The sequence below is a fragment of the Mobula birostris genome, chromosome 9, assembly GCF_030028105.1.
Source record: "Mobula birostris isolate sMobBir1 chromosome 9, sMobBir1.hap1, whole genome shotgun sequence".
NCBI lineage: Eukaryota > Metazoa > Chordata > Chondrichthyes > Myliobatiformes > Myliobatidae > Mobula > Mobula birostris.
This window is the reverse complement of record NC_092378.1, coordinates 32,592,435-32,615,679: the sequence shown is the minus strand read 5'-3', so window position 1 is coordinate 32,615,679 and position 23,245 is coordinate 32,592,435.

The window sequence follows — 23,245 nt, the reverse complement described above, 5'->3', positions numbered from 1 at the left end:
AATTCCTGGAATCATCATTGTGAACTTCCTCTGAGATATCCTTTCTGAGATATGAGGCCTAAAACTGTTGACAATACTTCAAGTATGGCCTGATAAGTGTCTTATAAAGGCTCAGTATTATCTCCTTGTTTTTACATTCTATTCCCTTTGAAATAATTGCCAACATTGCATTTGCCTTCTTTACCACAGTCTCAACCTCTATATTAACCTTCGGGTGTCTTGTACGAGGACTCCTAAGTCCCTCTGCACCTCTGATATTTGAACCTTCTCCCCATTTAAATAATAGTCCACACTACTATTCCTTTTACTAAAATGCATTATCATACATTTCCCGAAACTGTATTCCATCTGCCTCTTTTTTGCCCATTCTTCCAATTTGTCTAAGTCCTGTTGCAATTGCATTATTCCTCAGCACCACCTACCCCTCCATCTGCAAACTTTGCCATAAAGCCATCAATTCCATTATCCAAATCATTGACAAAAAAATGTGAAAAGTAACGGTCCCAATACTGACCCCTGAAGAACACCACTAGTCACTGGTAGCCAACCAGAAAAGGTCCCTTTTATTCTCACTCGCTGTCTCCTGCCTGTCAGCCATTCCTCTATCCATGCTAGTATCTTTCCTGTAATGCCATAGGATTTTATTTCGCTAAGCAGACTTATGTGTGGCACCTTATCAAATGCCTTCTGAAATTCCAAGTAAGTGACATCTACTGCTTCTACTTTGTCCATCTTGCTTATTACTTCCTTGAAGAACTCTTTGTCAGGCAAGATTTCCCGTGACAGAAACCATGCTGACGTTGACTTATTTTATCATTAGTCTCCAAGTATCCCAAAACCTCATCCTTAATAATGGACTCCAAAACTTTCTCAACCACTGAGGTTAGGCTAACTGGCCTATAATTTCCTATCTTTTGCCTTCCTTCCTTCTTAATGAATGGAGTGGCATTTGCAATCTTCCAATCCTCTGAGACCTTGTCAGAATCAAGTAATTCTTGAAAGATCATGACCAATGTATCTGTTATCTCTTCAGCAACATCTCTCAGGACTCTGAGAAGTAGTCCATCTGGTCCAAGTGAGTTATCTACCTTAAAGCCTTTGAGTTCACCATGACGATGGCAAAATATGGAATGTTGAGTAGCCAATAATATGTACATGATTATCATGCTATGTAACCAACCCTCAGACATCTTTTTAAATCTGAGTACTGACTTCCATATGATACATTATCAGATATTATGTATAAGAAGCCACAGGGTTGTTTACAAGTTGTTTGGTTTACAATTGCTCGTGGAAGGACCTAGACAGGTATCATAGGTACCTAAGTCAAACAAAAGGACCAGAAATCTGCATACATGTGCAAAAATATCTGGCAAATGCTGATTAAAATTCTATCGTTAAATGTGGTCTCCTTCCCTCAGTAGTCCAAGCCGTAACTTGAGCTTGGACTCTTAGCTGGATAATTCTTCAGATAATCAGAGAACCAGGACTCCATTCTCACTTGGCTCAATACTACATCAGTTCCATGGCAGATAAGTGAATCTCATCTTGAAATGGAGACACCTCTTTTTCCCTTATTAAGGAGAGAGAGAACCTGCGGTATGTCGAATTACCCTGTGAACAAGTAGTCTTTGGGGTACTGCAAGTCTGAGTATTTATTGATGCTTTGCTGCACGCTTGAGTGCTCGGTGGGGCAGCTGATGCATTTTTTGCTGGTGGGAGGGGGGCGTCATTGCTTTGCTGCTGCTTAAGCATTGGAAGGGGGAGTTGGGGGGTGGCTTTGGGGTTCTAACATTTAACTGCCATTCATTCTTTGGGGAACTCCTGTTTTCATGGATGGTTGCAAAGACAAAGCATTTCAGGATGTATATTGTATACATTTCTCTGACATTAAATGTACCTTTGAAACCTTTGATATCAACATGTTTTCTTGAGATATAGAGACACCCTTATCTTAAAATTCTATTTCACCTATTTCTGGTATGTTTGAGCATTATTATACTTTGTGTAAGGGCTAAATGAGAAATAGTGTGAAACAACGTTAGGGTGGTTGTCCACAAGAAAGACAATTAAAAATATAGCCATGCAATTTCCAATGTCAATGACTGCAATTTCCAACACCTCACTGGGAGAGTGAGAGAAGGGGATAGGAGAGTGTGTGGGAGAGAGGGAGAGAAAGAAAAGGCACTACAGAGGGTGAAATATGGAGTAAAAGCTCTATCAAGGAATTCAGCAGATCAAGCAGCATCAGGACTGGATGAGAGAGAGGGAGACTGGAGAGGGGAGGGACAGAACTTCTGGATATTCAAAAATGTTCTTCTGGATGTTGCATCCCAGTGATCTATGTGATATGCAAGCCAAGGCAGTACAATATGGGAAAGCAAACTGCTGCCCATGTAGCAGACTCCCGCTCTCTACACAGCTGATGAATCCAAAGGAATGACAGAGACAGATACAGTTTGGCATCAGCAGTATCGCAAGAGTTGCCAGACAGCATTGAACTCAAAGTAGGGCAGCCTTGGGGATTCCAGCTTCGGATTTTCCCTCAGGGTTTACTCCCAAAACCTTCCCCATGAGTGGGTATAGCCTCAAGGTAGTGGAAGTTTGTGATCAGGGTTTTCCTTCTCCTCGATGAGCTGCCAACCATGGCTGACGAGCCCCATCTGCCTGAAGCAGTTGTTTTAGGATGCCAACAACCTGCCTATGCCCATTCTTCTGTCAGTAGAAATGGTTCCACTGGGCTTAATACCTAAGCCACACAGGAAGGCCAGGAGCTGTATTGGCTATAAGATCATAAGGCATAGGAGCAGAATTAGGCCATTCAGCCCATTGAGTCTGCTCCGCCATTCCATCATGGCTGACCTTGGATCCCACTCAACCCTATACGCTTGCCTCCTTGCCATATCCTTTGATGCCCTGATCGATCAGGAAACCACCAATTTCCACCTTAAATATATTTATGGATTTAGACTCCACCGCAGTCTGTGGCAGAATATTCCACAGATTCACCACTCCCTGGCTAAAAAAAAAAATCCTCCTTGCCTCTGTTCTAAAAGGTTGCCCTTCAATGTTGAAACTGTGCCCTCTAGTTCTGGATACCCCTACAACAGGAAATATCCTTTCCACATCCACACTATCTAGTCCTTTCAACATTCAGTAGGTTTCAATGAGATCCTTCCCTGCATTTTTCTGAATTCCAGTGTGTACAGGCCCAAAGCTGCCTAAGGAATGAGCCTGCTATTGAGAGTTTTCTCTCAGACATGAAGTGGGGTAGAGATGGGAGGAAGTGATGGAGAAGACAAAGGTAGTGAACAGGAGATGGTATTGGCCGATAGGATTTGCATGGAGGAAAGTGAATGGCAGGTTTCTGAGAAATGGAAATAAGTGGCTCTTTGAAGATGGTAGTGGCTTACCGTCCCATGAAGAAGACAGTAGATAGGATTTAAATAAAAGACGGAAGGAAGAGTTTAGGGTTTTGCTGAGTTCTGAACATGGACTTGTTTCTGATATCAATGCAATTAGACCAACTAAGGATTTGAAAAAAGCGTTAGGAGATACAGTGGGTGCAAAATCGTTAAGGGACATGGCATACTTAGTATTTTGTAAAGACAGTAAACAATGTGAGAAAGCTTTGGGGTTAAAAATTGTGGGAGGAAGGAAAGTAACACCAAGGAATTATATTGAATGACAGTGGCTTTGGACAGTAATCTCTGGGGTGTCTCTCGATGTATCAATAGACCAAGATAAAAATAATTTTGCTGGGGGAAAAGTTGTGGATGCTAAACATTTAAACTGTTTTGTGGTGGAGTAGGAACAGATAGCTTATCAGTGTTTATTAAATTTGAATAGAAAAAAAGTTGCCAGTTAGGGTTAAATTAGGTCCTATGAGTTTTCTAGTTTGAGTCTATGCGCCACTACCTCTGAGATGTTTTCAATGCCAGAAGTTAAGTCATGTAGTTGTTGTGTGTAAGGGTTAAAAGCAATATGGTAGATGTGGTGGAGAACATCATGATGACAATTGTGGAGAAGGTGTTAAGCTAAATTGCAGCAACTGTTGAGGAGAACATACTGTAGCTCTGCTTATTATGCAGGGTGTCTTGTATATAAGAAAGCTGTGGAAGTACAGTGTGTTCGGGTGGAAGTGGGCATGTCATATGCAGAGGCTTGGCAAGAAGTACAGAAAATAGTGTTAATGGGACCTATGATATCCAGAATACAGCAAGTTTAAAGACAGTGTGTAAAATGCATGATTGTATAACAGAGGATTCTCTGATTGTTGATAAACTAAAGTTTGTCACTTTCATGGCAGTTGAGGTAAACTGTACAGCACAAACTAAAAGTAGGACAGAAAAAAATTAAATTGTATTAAAAGCTGCAACAAAACATCTGCAGATAAAGGAGAACTCTAGGAATTATTAATGATGCCTTACAAAAAGGAGTAAATAATGTTCAGACTTCAAAGGAGTGTTGATATTTTTTCTAATCTTACAATGGAATGGTAGAAGTCTGTTAGCTAATCGTTTAAGAAATTTATTGAAGATTTATCAAATAAACCTGATGTTATATGTGTACAGGAAACCTGGATGAAACCTTGTTTGTTTTATGATACAAGATTATGTTGACATAAGAGACGATTGTAAAATGGGTAATGGAGGAGGTGTGGCTACCTGTGTCAAAAATAGGATCGCACATAGGGTTTTGGGGACTGGGGTTGTTTTTTGAGTCAATTGTGGTTGAAATTTAGGAAAAAATAGTAAAGTACAGATAATAATTTTTTATAACCCTTGTGAGGGTTATATATTGGAAAGTGTGGGTGGAAATGCGAAAATTAAGGTTATATGGTGTGGGGATTTTGATACTCAGTGCTCTGTGGGGCTGTAGTGACACAAATCTGAATGGGAAAGTGGTGGAAGACTTTCCAGAATAAAAGTGTTTGGTAGGCTTGAATGATGGCAGGAGTACAAGAATAAATCTATTTAACAACACTGTTTCTGCTATCGACGCCGTGTTGGTATCTGAGGATACAGCAAGTGCATGTAACTGGGAAGTGTGTAATGATACAACAGAGGGGAGTGCTCCTTTCCTCATTATCTGTACAATGGGAATAGTTGTGTATCAGAGGAAAGATTCTCATATTCCCAGATGGAAATTTAAAAAGGCAATTTGGGATGTATTTGATGGTTTATGTGAAAGTAGATTTCCTGATCATTTGATTTTGGTGGATATTGAGTTGAGTAATAATACCTTGTGGTCTGCACTCGACTCAATAGCTAAGGAATCAATTCCTGGATCATTGGGGGATACGAAAAGAAGAGTGGTTCCCTGATGGGTGGATGAATGTAAAAGAGCTGTGAAGAAGCAGAATAAAGCTTTTAGGAAAGTTAGATGGTGTTACTCCTATTCATCTTTCATGCAATATAAAAGAGCCCAAGCTACTATATAGTTAGAAAAATAGTGGGAAGGGCAAAGAAAATGTGTTAGAAAATGTACTGAGGTAGCACTGGAAAAGAAATCCACATGGGGGAGGTTTGGGTTATGGTACAGAAAATGAGGGGAGTTAGAAAACTTGATACATTACTGGTTTGTATGGTGGGGAGAAGGCTGCAGTTATTGACTTGGGAAAAAAAACAGAATTATTAGCAAAAACATGTCAGTGTACATAGTTTAGCCAATTTAAGTAAAGAAGAGAAGTCTTACAGAGAAATAGTTTTGGCAAGCAGTCCTCAGATTGTCAGAAGAAGAATGTTTCAGTTCCTGCTTGGGGCTGAACTTAAAAGGGCATTAAAGGTGCTGGTCTGACACCACCTGGGAAAGATGATATTTATTATCATGGTTATCAGATTCAAAACTTATGCTGGTTTTGAAATTCCCTAATACAATATAGGTTGAAGGGAGCCTTCCTCCTTCCTGGAAATTAGGGGTTGTTATCCCTATATTGAAACCTGGTAAGGATTAATCAGTTATAGACCTATTTTGCTAACTTCACATGTATATAATAAAATGGAATGAATGGTTATAGCAAGGCTTTCTTATTTTGTGGAAAGTAGTGGGAAATATCCAGTATACTAATCTCGATTTTGTAAAGGGAGAATGATCATGGACTTGGTGTTAAGTCTGTAAGATCCAAGTTTAATAAGGAATCAGTGGTAGCAGTTTGCTTTGATGTAGAGAAAGCTAATATATGTATATATGTAATATATGTATGGACACAAGGATTGCTACTTAAGCTGAAGAAGATGGAAATAGGTACTAGAATATTCAATTGGATTCAAGATTTTTATGTGATAGCAAGATACAAGTTAGGTTGGGAACAACATTCTCTAAAGAAATATGAGGTAGAGAATGGACTCACACAGGGGAATGTGTATAACCTATTCCTTTTTAATATTATGATTAATGATTTGTTTCTTAAAACAACCACCTGGGGTTGATTTGAGCCTTCAAGAAAAGATCAAGATGTGGTGATTGTTTATCAGTGACACAAGAAGTTCAGCAATATGGCTAGAGCAGCCACTCTTTTGAGTGTGTCAGTCTTTACAGTAGCTTTGGCTCATCAGTCTTCGGCAAGGTCAGGCTTGGGTGAGGTTTAGTATCCTGTAAGTTACTCTCTCTCTGTTCTTATTTGTTCATTCCCCATCAATTAGAGCATCGCAGTTCAGTGAGAATGGCTCCAGGGGCAGCGTTTTGTACTGTGTGGGGGATGTGGGAAGTCTGGGAGTCTGGAGGTCTCCCAGGCAGAAGCTACAGGGAGGTAGTCACCCCTAGATTGCAGGAGACAGGTAACTGGGTGACAGTCAGGAGAAGGAGGAGAAATGCACAGCCAGTACAGAGTACACCTGTGGCCGTTCTCCTCAATATTAATTATACAGCTTTATATACTATTGAGGTGGACGGCCTATCAAGGGGAGCCAGAGTGACCAGGTCTCTGGCACTAAGTCTGCTGAAGAAAAGTAGAGAGGTGAAGAAGACTGCAGTGTTGATAGGACATTCCATAGTCAAGAGGAACAGAGACAAAGTTCTGTGGGCATGATAGAGACACTCGGACGGTATGCTGCTTCCTTGGTGCCAGGATCAAGGATGTCTCAGAGGGGATCCAAGGTATTCTCAAGGGCAAGGGTGAGCAGCCAGAAGTCTTGGTACATATTGGCACTAATGATAAAGGTAGACAAGGTGAGGAGGTTCTGAAGAATTTTTAAGGAGCTAGGTAGAACGTTGAGAAACAGGACCTCCAGGGTCATAAGGTCTGGATTGCTGCCTGTGTCACATGCCAGTGAGGATAAAAATAGGATGATTTGGTAGGTTCAGGAACTGATGAGGAGGCAGGAGTTCAGATTTATGGATCATTAGGATTTCTTCTTGGGAAGGTAGAAAAAGGACGGGTTACACCTGAACCTCAAGGGGTCCAAGATATTGTGGGCAGGTTGGCTAGAGTTGTTTGGGTGGGTTTAAACTAATTTGGCAGGGGGATGAGAACTGGAGTGATAGTGTTGAAGATGAGGTAGCTGGTTTACAAACAGAGGCAATGTGTATTAAGACTCCTAGCAAGCAGAAGCTGATGATAGGGTAAAATTGCAGTCAACAGGATGAGCTGCAATGTAAAAGGTGAACAAAATTGAGAAGGGTGAATACAGGACTGAAGGTGTAATATCTGAATGCATGCTGTATACAGAATAAGGTAGGTGAACTTGTAGAAGTTACAGATTGGCACATATGATATTGTAGGCATCAATGAATCATGGCAGAAAGATGATAGCTGGTAGCTTAATATCAAAGGATACACATTGTATCAAAGGGACAGGCAGGAAGGCAGAGGGGTGGCATTACCCTTGGGAAAAAAAATGAAATCAAATAATTAGAAAGAGGTGACATAGGGTCAGAAAGTGTTGAATCGTTATAGAAGAGCTAAGGGACGATGAGTAAAAAGACCCTGATGAGAGTCATATACAGATTCCCAAACGGTAGTAAGGAGGTAGTCTACAAATTACAACAGGAGATAGAAAATGCATACCAAAAGGGCAATGTTACAATAGTCATGGGGGATTTTAATATACAGATAGATCGGAAAAATTAGGTTCGTGCTGGATTACAAGAAAGGAGATTTTTAGAGTGCCTATGAGATGGCGTTTTTAGAGCAGCTTGTGGTTGAGCCCTCTAGAGGATCAGCTATTCTGGTTGGGTGTTATGCAATGAACCAGAATTGATTCAAGCCTTGAAGGTAAAAGCACCCTGAGGGGCAAGTGATCAAATGATCAAATTCACCCTGAAATTTGAGAAGCAGCAGCAAAAGTCAGGTGCATCAGTATTACAGAGGTTTGAGAGAGGAGTTGGCCAGAATTGATTGGAAAAGAATGCCGGCAGGGATGATGGCAGAGCAGCAATAGGTGGAAATTCTGAAAGCAATTCCTAAGGCACAGAGTGTATACATCCCAAACAGAAAGAAGTATTCAGAAGGCAGGATGACACAACTGTGGCTAACAAGTCAAAACCAGCATAAAAGCCACAGAAAGGGCATATTATACAGCAAAAAATAGTGAGAAGTTAGAGGATTGGGAAGTTTTTAAATACCAGAAGTTTCTTTGGATACATGAAGCGTTAAAGAGAGGCAAGAGTAGATACCCAACCACTGGAAAATGATGCTGGAGAGGTTGCAGCAGGGGACATACAAATGGCAGATGAACTAATTAAGTATTTTGCATCATTCTTCACTGTGGAAGACACTAACAGTATGGTGGAAGTTCCAGGTGTCAGGGGTCATTAAGTGCGTGAAATTACCATTACTGGGGAGAAGGTTCGAGGAAGCTGAAAGGTCTGAACGTAGATAATTCACCTGGATCAGATGGTGTTCAATCTAGGGTTCTGAAATAGGTGGCTGAAAAAATTGTGGAGGCATTAGTAATGATCTTTCAAGAATCAATTGATTCTGGCATGGCTCAGGAGGTAGGAAAATTACAAATGTCACTCCACTCTTCAAGAAGGGAGAGAGGCAGAAGAAAGGAAATTATAGGCCAGTTAGTCTGACCTCAGTGGTTGGGAAGATGTTGGAGTCCATTACTAAGGATGAGGTTTCAGGATACTTGGAGGCACACAATAAAACAGGCCATAGTCAGCATGGCTTCTTCAAGGGAACATCTTGCCTGACAAACTGTTGGAATTCTTCAAAGAAATAACAAGAAAGGCAGACAAATGAGAATCAGTTGATGTTGCGTAGTTGGATTTTCAGGCCTTTGACAAGTTGCCACACATGAGGTTGCTTAACAAGCTACAAGCCCATGGTATTACAGGAAGGATACTAGCATGGATCAAGCAGTGGCTGATTGCCAGGAGACAAAGAGTGGGAATAAAGGGAGCCTTTCCTGGTTGGTTTCTGGTAACTAGTGATGTTCCACAGGGGTGTGTGTTGGGATCGATTCTTTTTATGCTATATGTCAATGATTTGGATGATGGAAATGATGGCTATATTGCAAAGTCATGCACTTAGGAAGAAGAAATGAAAGGGTTGACTATTTTCTAAATGGAGTGAAAATACAAAAATCTGAGATGAAGAGACTTTGGGGTCCTTGTGCAGGATTCCCAAAAGGTTCATTTGCAAGTTGAGTCTGTGGTGTGTATATTCAAGAGGACTAGAATATAAAAGCAAGGATGTAATGTTGAGAATTTAAAAAGTACTGGTGAAGCCTCACTTGCAGTATTGAAAGCAGTTTTGTGCACCTTATCTGAGAAAAGATGTCTGAAACTGGACAGGGTTCAAAGGAAGTTCACAAAAATGATTCCAAAATTGAATAGCTTGTCAAATGAAGAGCTCTGGGATTGTATTCACTGGAATTCAGAAGAATGAGAGGTAACCTCATTGAAACTTATCGAATACTGAAAGGCCTTGATAAGAGTGGATGTGGAGAGGATGTTTCTATGGTTGGAGAGTCTAAGACTAGAGGACACAGCCTCAGGATAGCCAGGCATCCTTTTAGAGTGGAATGAGGAAATATTTCTTTAACTAGAGAGTGGTAAATCTGTGGAATTCGTTGCCACAGGTAGGTGTGGAAGCCAAGTCTTCACGTATATTTAAGGCAGAGGTTGATAGATTCTTGATTTGTCAAGGCATGAAGGGATATGGCAGGGGTGGGGGGAGGCAGGAGAATGGAGCTGAGAACAAAAATGATTATCTTATGGTCTTATATGCAAGGTAGATATTATGAATTCTTACATATCTATCCAGATGGTTCAAAATATCCAGTGACAGGCTGTTCAGGTATTTCTGTTTATGTTTCAAAGTTTCAGGTGACTATTAAGAAAAGATTATCAGACAAAGTATCACAATTCATGTCTGAGATGGTTGCTATCACTTTAGCCTTGGAATGGGTCAAAGACATACGTTATGATTATGTACTTTTGTACTCTGATTCATTCTCGGTCGACATCTATTAAAACAGTTATTTCAAATTGTAGGCCAGACATTCTTCTTGAGATTAGACAACATCTGTTGAAGCTGCAGGGTCTAGCCTATGTATACATTTCATATGGTTCCTGCTCCTGTTGGGATTGAAGGATAGGAGCAGGCATTCTTGCCAAGTAATCACTTAAATTAAGGTTGTAACAGTAAATATAACGGTGTCCTTGCATACGGGGAAGATGAACGCCATGATTAAAAAGTCTTTTCAACCACACTAACAAAAATTTGGGATAAGGAAAAGAAAGGATGGCATTTATTTAAAATTTAGAGGATGGCGGGAAGTGATCTGGGAGATGGGTATGAAAGGAGAGCAGAAACTACACTTACATGGACATGTATCGGAAATAGTAGGTTGAATAATTAATTCCCTGTTCAGAATTATTATGCTCTTTGCTCCACACTCCAACTCAGTAGGGGGCGGTAATGCACCTTATGTTGGTCTGCTAACTACTATTAAACTTTATAAGGAGATTGAAACAGCAAGCACAGCCTTACCATGAAGCCTGCAACTTTGCTGGAAAGAAGTAGATTTTGTCCATCCTTGACTGCCTTATATACTGGTACTTCTCTTTTGTTCCAGAGAAAGGTACAGCATCCCTTTGCACCTTTAAGCAGTCTCATCTATATTGAAGAAATACTTAAGTAAATATTCTTTATTGTTCAATTGATTTTAGAAGCTTAATGGGATATACTTATGCCATATTGCATCTACAGATGCAGCCTCAACAATTAGTTTCACGTTTTGAAGAGGGAATCTCTTGATAGTTCTTAGCCCATATAGACGATGTTTTCCTATCCCCTACAGCCTACAGCAAGGGTTGCTTCCAGCCTTTTCATGGATAAATATTTCACCCACTGTTACATTTGCTACTATGACTTCAAGCACATATTCATTATATTCACTGTCATGATACATTGTAACTCAATGTTATATTTTATTTTCTTAGTTCTGTGACAGTGACCTCATTGCCTACTTTATCCATTAATCAATTGTCTGCATGAAACTCATGATTTTCTTTTGCTTCTTTGACTTAGTTTAATTTACACTTGAACTCACTTTTCTTTAAGCTGCTACCTTTATAGGGGTAGCCTAAACCATAGGATTCAGTGACGCTGGATGCTGATCACGTTAATTTTTCTGTTGTACTGCAGCCATACAGCAGCCTCGCCTTGAATAATGTACCAGCAGCTTCAATCACAAATTCATGAAAATGTGGAAAGATTTACTTACTACACATCCTCTTTGATTTAATCTACTGTAAACACTCTCATTACTATTTGTGTTCCGCATCAACATCAAGATGTTTTGTGTGTAAGGGCAATTACCATCTGTTCTCTCTGCATGCTATGAAGCCTTCCATTTTTCCATTCCCAGAATCCCATCAGTTGGAGCAAGAGGAGGAATGAAGACTGGAGGAAGTGGAGGCAATCATTCTAATGATGAACAAATTGTAACACTGTGTCTGATGCAGCACTAACTCAGAGATCAGCACAGTGAACAATAATCCGGGTAGTTTGGAAGGACATGTATCACAGAAAGATATCCCAGGCAATAGTAAGCTTAAGTCTGGCACCAGAGATTGTGCCATCTTCTCGCAGCTACCATTAGACAGCTGGCACAGAAGCTTGCAGTCCTCTGCTACTTCCCTTCAGTCATTTAGCTCTGGAACCAATCGGCACAAGCCTAATCACTACAGTTCAACACTATGAACACCTGAATCATTTTACACTAAAATTAAACTTTTTTTGTTCTAATTATCTTCTTTCTTGTAACAGATCTATGACTTATTGTCACATGTACCAAGATACAGTATAATGCTTGCCTTGCATATTGTTTATGCAGATCAAATCATTATAGTGTATTGAACTAGAATAAGGTAAAATAATAATGCAGAATAAAATGTAAGCGCTACCAAAAAGTGCAATGGAGATAAACCACATGCAAGATCATAACGAGGTAGATTGTGAGGACAAGAGGCATATTATCATACAACAGGTCTATTCAAGAGTCTGTTAACAGTGGGATAGAAATTGCCCTTGTGCCAGATGGTATGTGCTTAACGTCTGGGGTGGATGGCAGCTTTGAGTATGCTGGTTGCTTTACTGAGGTAGCGAGAAGCATAAACAGAGACCATAGCGGGGTGGCTGGTTCCTGTGATGTGCTGTGCTGTGTCCACAACTCTCTGCAATTCTTATGGTCACATGCAGAGCAGATGCCATACCAATCTATAACGCATAAAGACAGAATGTTTTTATGGTGCATCAATTAAAAATTGGTAAGAGTCAACAGGGATCACATCAAATTTCCTTAGTCTCCTGAGAAAGTAAGGGCATCAGTGAACATTCTTGGTAATAACATCAACATGGTTGGAACAGAACAGGCTATTGCAGATGTTCTCACCTAGAAATTTTAAGCTCTCAACCATAACATTGTTGATGTAGACACCATTTATACAATGCTGTTGCAAATAAGTTTTTCATTGCACCTGTGCATTAATGTACTTTTACATATGGCAGTACACTTTACTCTGCTGATAGGCTTGAAGAAGAATCTATGTATACATTTTGTGGCAGACAACTCATATGAAGAAATGCAACTTAAGCTGTATTTGATTAGCCAGGCAGTGCAATATAAAGCACACAATGATAAAGATTTCCATATTTATTCACCATCTATTGCAAGGTGCTCCAAGATGGAAAAAGACCACAATATCTAATCTTCAGGAGATCCATGGATTTTCTACTAGTTTGGTGGCGCTTGTAACATCCCTGAGTTACTGTAGATAGTAAATTTTTGAGGGGCCAGGAAACTAAAGTGCAACACTTATTGACCAGGATCAATCCAGCCAGGTAGTGCCAGTTACTTAGCATTTCCAACAAGCAGTTTGTGTGTGCTTCTAGGCAACAGAAATTACAGCATGAAGAAAATTATTTTCATGATCTACAAGATCTTCATGTTGAGGGTGTGGAAAAATTTCCTGTTCATAATAAAAAAAGATCCATTGGTATTACATGGAGCTCTAATGGCCATGTGTGCATGAAGACCAGTCAGTGTCAATAGGAGGCTAGCAATTATGGCAAATCCTAGTGTTCAAGATGCCTCGTAGTTCTTACTGAGATCAGAGTAGGTGAAATAATTTATTCATGAATACAATGCCTGGATGACTTATCTGATGTAACTGTGAAAAACAATTGGGAAGATAACAAAGATCTGCTTGGAAAGATCCTGTGACAAGAAGAGTTGAGATTCAACATGACCAGCACTTCAACAGCCATGCCCAAGACCACATCAAAGATCTTTCAATGGAATGTCACACATCTTGGTAATAACTGCCTTTGGAAAACCAATGCATGTTAATAAATTCTAGATTAGAGAGTTCCAGGTAGAAAGTGCCTCTGAAGACATTGTAGAAGTAATCTTTTGGCCAACCATAGCAGATACAATGTTTCTTGCAATAGAGTGCACCCAGCACTGTTTCTACTGAGGCACCCACTGAATGAATGTTTTGACAACTAGTTGGTGTTCTGAGAAATGCAACATGCTCTGCCAGCTCTGCAAGATATGTCAGCAGCCTGCAATCAATTGTAAAGCTGCCCAGTGAGGTCTCCTAGTATAAGCAGTAAACAGTAAAAAGTAATAAACAACGTGTTCTGAGTTTGAGTGAGACTGCTCCGTGATGGTTGTAACAGGCTTGAGTGTCAATTTATATTTACATAGACAGATACTGTTGTTCGATCACTGACATCTTTAGGTGTGCACTTGTTACCAGGAATAGATCAGCTGAATTTATATGGATCATGATCAAGTGTGCCCAGTCCAAATTTATGACTGGCACATTTACAATCGGAAAAACATTCAAAATGCAGTACAGGTAAAATTAAAACTGGGTCACACAACAGTAAATAACTGGCAATACATAATTCAAGATTTAGACTTCCGTCCTTAGAAGACAATTTGAAAATACATCATAAAGACAATTAGTCTCAGCCAACATATTACCTTTCTTAAGCCCTCTTGTCTCACTTCCTCTGGAGGTGGGACAAGATTGGATTTCAGCAGAGCAGATTTTCAGCCACAGCTGTACGTTTGACTATGCTCATGTCTGATGTGGTGTGACAGTGGGGTGGCGGGGGTGGGGGGGTGGTAACTGTCAGACAAAAATGGATGTTGCTATTGATTATAACTCAAAATAACTTAGGAAAATGTGGCAAGTAAACTTCTAGAAAGGAAACAAATTTAAATTTTGACCCAGAAAAATTAAATATCATCAACAGAGTGAAATTATTGCACTTACATTTGGAGTTGTGCTTATTTCAACTACTTTTAATAACATTTACTCCAAGGGGCTAACAAATTACTGGATAAGCCTTGAAAAAAGCCTTTTCTGGGGATTTACTCTTTTAAATGGTGATTGTAACTTGTTCAAGTTTTTTTTGGACAAATTATCTTCAATTAGTGCCAGGATGTATCTGCTGAACAATATTTATACTAATTCATTATTACCAATGCCTGGATTGTAAATAGTTCTTCTATTTTGTTTTCACTCACGGGGATGGAACAGATGCAATACAGAATGATAGCTTTTGGAAGATTTATTTTCTTTTTTTTCTGTATCAATTTTGCCCATAATTGACTATGAATTAAATAATGTACCTTATAAAATATTTGAAGGCTTTGGCTTAATTTGTCAACAACTTGCTCAACTGCCTGGCTTGTACAGACACATGGTGGCAGACAGGCTTAATATACTCCCTATATTCAGTCTTAACTTTGTACACAGTTCATTTTGCTTGGTTTATAGTCAAAGAATAGTGCTTGTCCCTGACAAATCAAGATTCAATCTGATCTTTCCACATTTTGTCAAGGTATACATTCCTTTATAGGCAAAGTAACATGAACTTGATTTATATGAATTATTATTAGGCATCCATTAGTCTTGTGAGACCATGGATTTGCGCTTTGGAAGGTTTCCAGGGAACAGGCCTGGGCAAGGTTGTATGGAAGACCAGCAGTTGCCCATGCTGCAAGTCTCCCCTCTCCACACCACCGATGTTGTCCAAGGGAAGGGTATTAGGACCCATACAGCTTGGCATTGGTGTCGCCGCAGAGCAATGTGTGGTTAAGTGCCTTGCTCAAAGACACAACACGCTGCCTCAGCCAAGGCTCGAACCAGCGACCTTCAGATCACCAGACAAATGCCTTAACCACTTGGCCACGCGCCAACAGTATGAACAGGCAGTAAACATCAATGTTGATACCCGGAATTTGAATCGAAAAGAAAAATTCATTATAATATAGTTTGCATATTTTGAAACAGAATATATTTGGAAAACAAAATAAATGACATATTGGAATGGTTAACATTTAATAAATGTAGTACTAGAAATGTTGTGTGCATTTAAGTAGATAAATCATCAAACTGAGATGATATGCAGGTTGCTGAAGAAAATGTGGAAACTACAAAACTACTGACCGTAAATTTCCACACATACTTACAGATGGGGAATGTTTTCAAAGAATTTCAGAATTGCAATGGTCACATCTTTGTTCAGAAAAGGGACCAAGGACTGACATACCAATTATAAGCAGGTCTAATTTTGCCAGTAGGGAGTTTTCTAGAAAAAGTAATTTAGTACAAAATTATGACAAATATGAATTAATCAATCAACACTGGAAGTTGGCATGGATTTCTAAGAGGTAAATTATGTTTTATTAGCCTGATTTAATGAGAGAGAAAACGTTGATGATTGTATGTGGGTTGACGTGGTGTAAATGTGTTTCCAAAAGCTGTTTGCAAAGAGCTATCTAATAGACTTTCTAGTAAGGTTGAAGCCTGTGAAATACAGTATTGCACAAGTCTTAGACACCCTAGATTTTTTATATAAATTTTGTTTTAGATTTTTACTTTTTGTCTTCTGCATTAGTGTGTCAATAGAAAAGAGCAAATTTCTAAACATTCATCTTCCAAAAATTTGAATGTTAGAGAAATTTCTGTATTTCATTATAGAAAGTAACATATTAAGTAATAGACCACTTTTCAAATAAAAACTTGGTTACTTTGTAGGTATGATAGCCCAGTACATGATTAAACATAGATAAAAAATAGAATACTAATGATCATCTACATGAGTTGAATAAACTAAACTGATTAACTGAAATAGAAATGGGTGGAGAAGGAATCAAACTAGGCGAAGAACAACCAAGCTAAAAGACGAGGGAGTGATAGATGTGAAATTTAATTTTCAAATCATCAATTCTTAAACCATGGCAAGAGTCAGCATAGCAACAAGACACAAGGTGGTCATCCTGCATCAACAAATTCTCTTCCAGCAAAAATTTTGCAGCAGACAGGAGTTTCAAGATGTGTTGTCCAAGTTCTTCTGAAGAAGCACAAAGAAATGGGTAAGAAATGGGGAATGACCAGAAATGCAGTGGTCAGCCACAGAAACTGAGTGCAGCAGATGAGAGGTACATCAAACTGACAACCCTTCGAAATTGGAAGTAGTCCAGCACTGCTATCAACTCTGAACTCACAGAAACCACTGGAACCCAATTATATCCCTCTGCAGTCTGAAGGAGTCTAATCAGAAGTGGTCTTCATGGAAGAGTTGCTGCTAAAATGCCATTCCTCCAGAGTGGAAACAAAATCAAGAGACTACTATGCACAAAAACACAAAAACTTGGTGTGGAACAATGACATCAGGTGCTCTGGACTAACCAGACAAAATTTGAAATTTCTGGCTCAAACAAGAGGCAATTTGTCCATAGAATAACTGAAGACAGCTACATGGACGAGTGCCTGCAGCCAACAGTGAGGAACAGAGGAGGTTTGGGGCTACATTTCTGCAAATGGAATTGGTGATCTGGTCAGAAATAATGGAATCCTCAGTGCTGAGAGGTATAAGCAGATTCTCATACATCATGCAATACCATCAGGCAGGTGTCTGATCGATCTCAACTTCATTCTGCAGCAGGACAATGACGGCCATGGATATAAACAACTATATTCAGCAAAAAGAAGAACAAATTGTTTTGCAACAGATGGTATTTCAGCCACAGAGCCCTAATCTCAACATCATCCAGGCTGTCTGGGATTACCTGGAGAGGAAGAAGTAAGTGAGACAGCTAAAGTGTGCCGAACTGCAGCAAGTTCTCCAAAATGCTTGGACAACCTACCAGCCGATTTTTATTTTGTTTATATTTTATACACACACACACACGCACACACATAAATCTATATACACACACATACATATAAAACTGCACAACAGTGTACCTAAGACGATTGATGCAGTTTTAAAGGCAAAGGGTGGTCACACCAAATATTGATTTGATTTAGTTTTTACTATTTACTGCTCATTATAGTAAATTTATTGATATTTAGAAACCTTTCATTTCATTATTTTTGAAATAATGGAATTGCAGTATTTTTTTCTGCATGCCTAAGACTTTTGCATAGTACTGTAAAAGTGAAAATTACAGCATGGAAAATAACTATTTATATTTAATTATTTAGCTATACAGTATGGAACAGGCCCTTCTGGCGCACTGAGCCACAGCGCCCAGCAGCCCACCGTTTCAACTCTAGCTTAATCACAGGACTATTTGCAATGACCAATTCACCTACTAAACGGTACGTCTTTGGACTGTAGGAGGAGACTATAACACCCAGAGGAAACCCATGTGCACACAGAAAGAATGTACCAACTTTCTTACAGAGGACGATGGAACTGAACTCTGATCTCCAACACCCCGAGTTGTAATAGTGACAGCGATGCTTCACTACCAGATGAACGTAACACCTTCTATGGATGCTTTGAAAGGGAGAACACAACTACAGCTGTGGAGATCTCTGCTGCACCTGATAACCCTGCGATCTCCGTCTCAGAGGCTGATGTTAGGCTGTCTTTAAAGAGAGCGAATCCTCGCAAGGTGGAAGGTCCTGATGGAGTACTGTCCTTGGTAAGGCTCTGAAAACCTGTGCCAACCAACTAGCAGGAGTATTCAAGGACATTTTCAACCTCTGACTGCTACCAGCAGAAGTTCCCACTTGCTTCAAAAAGGCAACAATTATACCAGAGCCAAAGAAAAATAATGTGGGCTGCGTTAATGACTATTGCCCAGTAGCACTCACATTGACAGTGATGAAATGCTTTGAGAGGCTGGTCATGACTAGACTGAACTCCTGCCTCAGAAAGGACCTGGACCTGGAGCTATTGCAATTTGCCTATCGCCACAATAGGTCAACGGCAAACACAATCTCAATGGCTCTCCGCACGGCTTTAGACCATCTGGACAACACAAACACCTACGCCAGGATGCTGTTCATCGACTATAGCTCAGTATTTAATACCATCATTCCCACAATCCTGTTTGAGAAGTTGCAGAACCTGGGCCTCTGTACCTCCCTCTGCAATTGGATCCTCGTCTTCCTAACTGGAAGACCACAATCTATGAAGATTGGTGGTAACATAGTTTCATTGCTGACGATCAACACTGGGGCACCTCAGGGGTGTGTGCTTAGCCCACTGCTCTACTCTCTATATACACATGACTGTGTGGCTAGGCATAGCTCAAATATCATCTATAAAATTTGCTGGTGATACAACCATTGTTGGTAGAATCTCAGGTGGTGATGAGAGGGTGTACAGGAGTGTGATATGCCAACTAGTGGAGTGGTGCCACAGCAACAACCTGGCATTCAATGTCATTAAGATGAAAGAGCTGATTGTGGAGTTCAGGAAAGGTGAGACAAAGAAACACATACCAATCCTCATAGAAGGATCAGAAGTGGAGAGAGTGAGCAGCTTCACGTCCCTGGGTGTCAAAATCTCTGAGGATCTAACCTGGCCCCAACATTTCAACGTAGTTATAAAGAAGGCAAGACAGCGGCTATACTTTATTAGTAGTTTGAAGAGATTTGACATAACAACAAATACACTCAAAAACTTCTATAGTTGTACCGTGGAGAGCATTCTGACAGGCTGCATCACTGTCTGGTATGGAGGGGCTACTGCACAGGACTGAAAGAAGCTGAAGGTTGTAAATCTAGTCAGCTCCATCTTGAGTACTAGCCTGCAAAGTACCCAGGACATGAGGGTACTTCAGGAAGTGTTGTCTCAGAAAGGCAGCGTCCATTATTAAGGACCTCTAGCACCCAGGGCATGTCCTTTTCTCACTGTTACCATCAGGTAGGAGGTACAGAAGCCTGAAGGCACACACTCAGCGATTCAGGAACAGTTTCTTCCCCTCTGCCATCTGATTCCTAAATGGACATTGAATCTTTGGACACTACCTCACTTTTTTAAAAAGTATACAGTTATTTCTGTTTTTGCACTTTAAAAAAATCTATTCAATATATGTAATTGATTTACTTGTTTATTTATTATTTTTATTTTACTTATTATTATTTCTCTGCTAGATTATGTATTGCATTTGTTAACTTATGTATTGCTGCTGCTAAGGTAACAAATTTCACATCACATGCCGGTGATAATAAAGCTGATTCTGATTCTAACCATCATGCTACTGTAGCGCCACAAACTACAACTTTTTTTTTTCCCAATGCCATCAAATTCATTGGTTACTTCGTTGCAAGTATGGACCCTACATTGTAAACATCTGGAAGACAAAGGCCTTCCACCAGCCTGTAATGCCTGGCAATCAAGATCAATTGTTAACCTTGGAAGACATTGATCTTCATCAAATCTGAGGAAACACCTCTTAGCAAAGGCAGACGTTCATGACAAAATTTACTACCACACTATTATGCCATTATGGCCAATGGCTGACTGAAAAATGGTGTTTAAAGATCTAAATTTCAAACCTGTCACCAGGCTTATGGTCTACTAAACTGCAGAAGGACCATCTGTGGAGACGCTGAGGATCTTGAGCGTCAATCAAAACAGCACAGAGCCTACTTCAACCAGGCATGTTTGAAGAAAACCCTGCCTGATTACTATCAGCATATAACCTGTAGCAGCAGAGATCCCAACACCCTAGACCACTGTTATATTAAGATAAAGAATGCCGACCATTCCATGCCCAGACTGCATTTCACTAAATCTCATCACTTGGCTGTCCTTCTCCTACCTGCAGACAGTAAGTAGTTAAAGAGCAAAGCTCCAGAGATTAGGGCAACAAAAACATGGTTGTGGAAGATAGAGAAGTGACTATGGATTTGCTTCGAGTTGGTGGTCTGGACCATGTTCAAGGATTCATCTGTGGATCTGAATGAATACATAAAGGTTGTCACTGGCTCTATAAAATAGTTGTAGATAAGTATGTCCCCACAAGTTCATCCAAAGTCCTCTCCAACCAGAAGCCCTGGATGAACCATGGGATCCGCAATCTGCTAAGGGCTAGATTAGAGGCTTTCAAGTCCAGTGACCAAGAGAGTTAAAAGAGGTCCAGGTATGATCTCCAGATAAGTCACCTCACAGGCTAAGTGCCAATTCCAGACTAAACTTGAATCAACAAAGAATGCTCGACAGTTGTTGTAGGACTAGAATACTATCACATCTTATAAAGTTAAATCAGGCGAAATAGGCAACAACAAGGCTTCACTTCCAGATGAATTCAATGCAGTCTATGCTCGCTTTGACGATCAAAACTTGTAGGATCCACCACAAACTCCCACAGCCCCCAATGATCCTGAGAACAACGTGCAGGCAGCCCACAGGAGAGTGAATTCATGAAAAGCATCGGCCGAAACAGCGTACCCGGCCAAAAAACTCATCTGGTTGGAGTGTTCACTGAGATCTTTAACCTCTTGTTTCATCACAGCCAGGGATGGAAACAACAATGCCCTTGAACAGAAAATCCATCAGAACAGAAATCCAAACAGAAAATGGGTACAGCCCAGTCCATCGTAGATAAAGCCCTCCCCACCATTGAGCACACCTACAAGAAGCAATGTCACAGGAAAGTAGCATCCATCATCAGGGACCTTCCAGTGCCTATAAGAATATAATACCAAAGACATAGGAGCAGAATTAGGCCAATCAGTCCATTCAGTCTGCTCTGTCATCCATCATGGCTGAACCTGGATCCCACTCAACCCCATACACCTGCCTTTTCACCATATCCTTTGATGCCCTGACCAATCAGGAAACATTTAATTTCCTCTTTAATTATACCCACAGGCTCGACCTCCACCATAGTCTGTGGCAGAGCATTCCACATATTCACTACTCTCTGGCTAAAAAAATTCCTCCTTACCCCTGTTCTAAAAGGCCACCCCTCAATTTTGAGGCTGTGCCTTCATAGAAACATCCTCTTCACATCCACCCTATCTAGTCCTTTCAACATTCAGTAGGTTTCAATGAGATCCTTCCCTGCATTTTCTGAATTCCAGTGAGTACTAGGCCCAAGCTGCCAAACACTCCTCATGTTAACCCTTTCATACCCAGAATCATCCTCATGAACCTCTTCTGGACTCTGTCAAATGCAATCCTTTCTGAGATAAGGGGACCAAAACTGTTGACAATACTCCAAATGTGGGCTGACTAGTGTCTTATAAAGGCTCAGCATTATCTCCTTGCTTGTGTATTCTATTCTCCTTGAAACAAATGGCAACATTGCATTTGCCTTCTTTACCACAGACTCGACAGATAAATTAACCTTCTGGAGTTCTTACACTCCAGAAGTCCCTCTGCACCTCTGATTTTCAAACCTTCTCCCCATTTAGATAATAGCCTGCACTACTGTTCCTTTCCCTAAAATGCATTATCATAGATATCCCAACACTGTATTCCATCCGCCACTTTGTTGCCCATTCTTCCAATTTGTCTAAGCCCTGTTGCAATCGCATTGCTTCCTCAGCACTACCTACCCTCCACCTATCTTCATATCATCTGAAAATTTCACCACAGAGTCATCAATTCCATTATCCAAATCATTGACAAACAATGTGAAAAGCAGCATTCCCAATTCTGACCCCGACGGAAAACCACTAGTCACAGGCAGCCAACCAGAAGATGCCAGTATCTTTCCTGTAACACTATAGGATTCTATCTTGTTAAGCAGCCTCATGTGAAACACCTTCTCAAATACCTTCTGAAAATCCAAGTAAATGACATCCACTGCCTCTACTTTGTTCACCCGGCTTATTACTTCCTCAAAGAACTCTAACAGATTTGTCAGGCAATATTTCCCTTCACAGAAATTATGCAGACTTTGACTTATTTTATTATTAGTCTCCAAGTACCCCGAAACCTCATTAATAGATTCCAGCACTTTCCCAACCAGTGAGGTTAGGCTAACTGGTCTATAATTTCCTTTTTTTTGCTTTCCTCCCTTCTTAAAGAGTGGAGTGACATTTGCAATCTTCCAGTCCTCCAGGATCATGTCACAATCAAGTGATTCTTAAAAGATCACGACCAATGCATCCATTATCTCTTCAGCACCCTCCATCAAGACTCTGGGATGTACTCCATCTGCTCCAGGTGACTTCCCACTCATTGTTGCGACCTTATATACCCCTTCATTGGCTTTTATGTAGCCCTAACTTCCCTTGTCAGCTACGGATGCCTACCACTGCCATTTGAGAACTTCTGTGGGACATAACTATCCTGCTTCTTGTGAACTAGTTCCAGAAACTTCAGCCACCTCTGCTCTCCCGTCATCCCCACCAGTATCTTCCTTCAATCCACTTGGGCAAGCTCCTCTCTCATGCCTCTGCAATTCCCTTTATTCCATTGTGATTGAGAATCATGTGCCTTGAGCTTCTCCCCCTCAAATTGCAGTATGAATTCAATCACATGATGATCACCCAGGACATGTTCTCTTTTCACTGC